Below are 5754 nucleotides of genomic sequence, written 5' to 3'. Positions count from 1 at the left end.
CATATTGGCCCGATCTAAAGATCCTAAGGGCCAGTACACATAGAGTTCGAGATCTTGTTCTCGCCCCATCTGAACCTACGAGTTCGACTATTCCGAGCCCAAACAAAACTCACTCGACTATGGCTCGGGGACTCATCATTATTCGAAACACTTCAAGTTCGAACCTTATTCGAACTCGACTGTGGTGACTTCGAGGAAGCCACCCACAAAATCTCGAACGCACCATTTAAAGCATAAGATTGTGCTAAAGTTTTGCAAGGCATAAAAATTTTATAGATAAAAATTGAGAAGGCATTCAAAAGGGAAGATTTCTTTATATATATATGCAAAAATATGTACAATGGANACATGTACAAAGGACCGATGGGGGTCTTACAAAAAAAAGAAGGGGGAAAAATAAAATCCTAACTATGCCCGGGGCTGGTTTCTCCCTCAAGGGCAGCTTCTCCTTCGGGCCCCTCGTCATTACCAGACCCGCCTTGGCTGCCTTCATCATCATCGTCATCATCGGAGGAGACGAGCAACCTGGCATCAGCTTCAAGCGCCTTAGCTTGAGCTATCTCTTTGGAGAGGTCGAAACCTCGAGCATGTATTTCCTCGAGGGTCTCCCTCCGAGATTGGCACTTCGCCAAGTCATTGCTCCATCACTCTTGATCAGAAGCCTCCCTTAGCTGCGATTGAGCACCCTCGACATCATCCAGGTACACGGCTATGGACTTGTCAGCTATGATCTCCGTCTTCCCAACCTCTGCCTTTGCCTCAGCAAGCTCGGTTTCGAGCTCCTCGATCCTTTTGGCCTGGGATGAGCTTTTCTCTTTAATTCTCCAAAGCTGGACCTCGATCGATGACAACTTGGACAAAGCAGCCTCTTTCTCCGCAGCAAGGCGGTCCATGTTCTCCTTCCACCGATCACAATCAGCTTTGATTTGATTACTTCCCCTCGGAGCAGCTCAATCCTTTCCAGCTTTTGCTGCAACTGAGATATTGAAGTATTAGCCTCCACAGTTGGGTCGAGACCGTACTCTTTCAAAAGGATATTTACCTGCTCGTCTAGCTCGGCCTCTTCCTTACGAGCCCGGGCCAAGTCTGCTCGGAGGTCCCTGATCTCCTAGTCTTTCTGCATATAGAGGCATTTGAGGGCATCTCTCTCATCAGTAAGCCCCTTGAGATCGGCCTCACACCGGTTCAGCTCGTCTTGGGATTTGGTGAATGCTTCCCGATGGAGCGTCACAGCCTATGGAGAAAGGAAAGAAACCAGAACAGGAGGAAATGAAAGCGAACGTAATAACGGGGGATGAAGTTTACCTGGTTTAGGAGACGATGGGCCTCATAAAAAACGATTGTCGCATCTAGATCGGAAACATCATCGAACCCTGCAAGGCAGCCGCAGAATATGTCTTCCCCATCGTGGGTCGTTCCCACATCGGGAGTCTCAATAGATCGAGCCTCCCGAAATTTCCCTTCAGAAAATTCAGGGCCGAGCGGCAAATCATCAATATTGATTGCCCCAACCAAGTCACTTGGGGCACTCTCTCCCTTCTGAAGAGCCCTAGAACCGGACCCTTCGGGCATACTCGCCGGTTGTTCCCCTCGGCAGGAAATACCTTCGGCCCTTAATGACTCGGGGACTTTTCTCGGAGTACCTTACGAGATCTCCTCGGTCTGAGGGTGAGTCACCTCGACCATCACAGGCCCAGATGTTGTTGAAGCTTCGATGATCCCCCTCTTTCGAGGCACCAACTCACAGCCAGCATCTTCCCCCTCCTCTTCTTCATCTTTTAGCTTTTGGGCTACGTCGGCAGATAGAGCGGACGGAGCGTCCTTCGACTTACGAGCCTTAATCTTCTTGGGCTTCGGGGTATTGGAAGGTGAGGCCTTTCTCCTTTTCTTGTCCTTAGCCGGTTTGGGAGCCACCACTTCCCTCCTTTCAGCAATATCCCCGAGGCCTGCATAAAAAAGAGTCAAGTGTAAGTAAAAAGAAATGTTTTAGAAAACGGCGTCGAAAGCGTACATGATAAGCTTACCGTGATTCTTGGCCTCTCATCTGCCCCTTGCCAAGTCACGCCAGCAGCTTTCGGCGTGGTAGGAAGTCGCAGCCAGCTTCCTAACCTAGTCTTCGAGGTCGGGGACTGTGTGAGGCATCCAGTCAACCACTGCATAATAGATGAAAGTATTACATAAAGCAAAAAATAGAGTACGAAGATTAATGGGGTAATACGTTACTTACGATCGGGGTTCCACTTCTCGGGGAACGACAGTTTCTCCTCTGGGATGAGGTCGCAGGTCCTTACCCTCACGAACAGGCTCATCTAACCCTGGTCCTTATCCTCATCGATATTCGCAAAAAAGGACTTCGTTGATCGGCATTGGAGCTTGATTAATCCTCGAAAAAGTCAAGGTCGATACAACAGTATGAGGTGGCTAAGAGTGAATTCCAACCCCTTGGCCTTGCTAGAGAAGAAGCGGAGCATGATCACTATACACTAGAATGAGGGATGAACATGGCCGAGGGTAACCTGATACGTCTTACAAAAGTCAACAATAACTGGGTCAAGAGGACCCAATGTGAAGGGGTAAGTATAGACACTTAGAAACCCCTCCACATGAGTGGTTATACTCTTTTCGAGAGCGGGGATCTGTACCCCGACCTCGGCCCCCCAGTTACAATTTCTCTTCAAAAATTCGAGATATTTCGCCGTTATCGAGCAGATATATCTCGATACGTGTTCACATTGGCCAGGGACTGACGGAGGGTTCTCGACTTTGAAGTCATTTTTTAAAATACAAGGTCCGGGAACGTACTCGTAAGGAGCGATTCCACTGGCGTTTTGTCACCGGCCGGCCGGGAAAAAGAGGAGGGATCTTTATCCTTTTGTGCAACGATTTTAGAGGTTTTCGCCATTGATCAGGTGGAAGGAACCGGAAAGAGATGAAAATTGGTGTTTTTTTTGGTACTAATTAAGTTGACTCAATGGGTGGTGGAAAAGAAGAGATGGAGAGAGGAAGAGACTTGAAAAACTTGGTGAAGGTGGAAGTAAAGTTTTGATTCACACAAAGAACCTGTATTCATAGATTCACGGCGATGGTTCGGTGGATCTAGTGGTCGACCGCCCACTGACAGACATTAATGATTTGGGGAACTGTACCGACGGGATGTTTCGGTCACCTTGACCGCTTACGTCACGGGGATGACTTCATTATCGGAGTCTCTAGAAAATCGAGGCTCAAATCGTTTCTTATCATTTTACTCTAAGAAAGAGGGGACTATCTGTATACGGCGGAAATCAGGGCTACCCTATATCGTCCTTCGATGGAGAAAAAGATACCATGTCGAAAGGCCAGGACGTCGAGTCCGGGATCGAATTTCTTTCCAAGATCGAGGTCGACATCACTAATCGAGGTCAGAAGGGGGCATACTTCGAAATGATGCCGGTTTAACTCAGTAACCGAAAGGGCGAGATATCCACAACGGACCAAAGATCGTGGCGTGAATCTCGGAACGGATCGGTCTGCAGCGGTTAATTAGATGTTAATATGATTTCCTACTATAAATAGAAGTGTACCTTATTTAGGAGTCTCCTATTATATAAAGAGGGATCCCATTCATTTGTAAGGATACATTATTGACTGATAAGAAAATATACGTTCATTACTTTCTTGCTACTTCGCTTACTGTTCATCAGAGTTGCTTTATCATTTGCTATTCCTATTATCACAACTCGAGACTACCATAGGTCGAGGTCGAGATTTGTCTTGCATACTGGTTTGATTTATTTTATTCTCTAATAATTTATCTATTTAATTCCTTGCTTATTAATTGGTGTTGGATTGAATCACATATCCTTAAAACCACAGTATAAGTTCAATTGTTACTCGAATTTTAGGGTGAATAGTGCCAAAAAAGCTCGAATTCGGTCGGTTTCATTAAAGAGAATTTGAAAAAGAAAATATTTTCAAAAACGACCGACTTTTTGAACGGTCGAGATAAATTTGAAGTCGATTGGTCGGCCGCGGACGATTTTGACAGAATTTCTAGTAGTGATATGAGATAAATAATACTATCAGTATTTTGATATAAAATTTATACTAATATTGCTAATCTTGATAACCAAGCGGGCGTTTCAGAGTTTTTGACCAGATACGACATCATTAAATAGATAAATGCCTTTGTGAAGAACAAACAAAGGTAAATTCAACATCCGTATTTTTCCTGTATGAGTGTGTCGAAACGTGCATTTGGTTCAAAGAATATCGTTAATAGCGATTAAATAGTTCAAATGGAGATCCCGTTAGTAAAGAAGGATTGACTAAAAGGATAAAGAAGAGTGTATTTCACTGTCAACTTCTAACGGGTGATAAAACTAAGGAAAAGTTGATATTTAGAGGCAAAGATGGACCTTTTCCCTCTCAAAAACAACTAATCCTATCAGATACTCATTTCATTAGCAAACCAAACTCAATTACAGAGTGTAATTATGTTTAACCAGAAAATAGGAATTTCGGTCAAAGCTAATATTTCAGAAGAATTCGGGTTACTGATAATCAAATTTGGAACAAATAAGAAGAATTGAAATAAATGATAGCTGAGTAAAAGAAAGCAAAGTAAATCAGTGTATTCCAATAATATTGTGTGTCCTTACAAATATTATATCTCTCCTTTTATAGCTATCTCTAAGTAATATGTTTTCTTTTCTCTCATAATAGAGCCATTATGAGCAATTAATGACATTTAATACAACGTTATAATTGGTAATCGTAACTATTTCGTGAAGATTCTATAACGTTATCCATCATTGATGCTCATTAATTACGGATAATACGTATCTATATTTTTTGCTATCTAGGTTCATTCCTCTGATGCTTCTTCAAATTACCAGGAGATCCGAGTAACCGTTCCTCCCTGTTTTCTTGAATCTCTGCCCATGCCTGTTAAAGCTTATGTCTCTTCAGCTATCCTTTGCCAGCTGTTACTTATTTATTTATCCACATGTCTTGATATACCATCACATAATTAATTCAATATAATAACTTGATTTTTTTCAATACAAATAGTCCCCCCACTTGCCATTTATTTAACAATTGAACATTTGGGAAGTGGATCTCATTAAAGCGGGAATTTTTTTCGCCATTATACCTTCTTCTGAACTGACGCTTTGTATGTCACTTGCATTTAATGCTCGTGACACGTGGCATCCTTTGATTGGGTCTGCAACTCCTCAGCGTCTTTTAGGGATTTTTTGCGGCTGCATCAATCACGAAGTGACAGTTTTCATTGTGACGTTACCATCATTACCTTCTTTGTTTGACGATTGCTTCTGAGTATAAATATAACCTTTGTCTTGTCTTTCCCATAAAAGTTTCCTATCTTTGAATATTCATTCTTGTTTTCTTCCTTGTTCAGCCATGTCTTCTTCAAACCCTGATCCTCGTAAAGTTCTTATTGTGGATGAACTTCCTCTTGCTTCAACTAGGAGTAGGAGAGGAGGTAGGTTACGTAGCTTAGGATCAACGCCCATTCGAGGTTCGCCTTCATCTCTACCTAGTTCCACTCCTCCTTCTTCTTCTAGAACCACGGGCTCTCTTCCACATAGAGCATCTTCTAGAAGCAGAGATTCCAATGAACCAGTTCGTGAACCCTTAGTAGACGAAATTGTCCCCTCTGAACTTTCTTTTTACTCTGATAGGGAATAGATTAGGAATTAGGTTTCCTCTATGTCCTCTCTTGATCGTGCTGATGTCTACCCTTCTCAGATT

This window comes from Nicotiana attenuata, unplaced genomic scaffold (genome assembly GCF_001879085.1).
Source record: "Nicotiana attenuata strain UT unplaced genomic scaffold, NIATTr2, whole genome shotgun sequence".
Taxonomy (NCBI): Eukaryota; Viridiplantae; Streptophyta; class Magnoliopsida; order Solanales; family Solanaceae; genus Nicotiana; species Nicotiana attenuata.
This window is presented reverse-complemented; position numbering follows the sequence as displayed.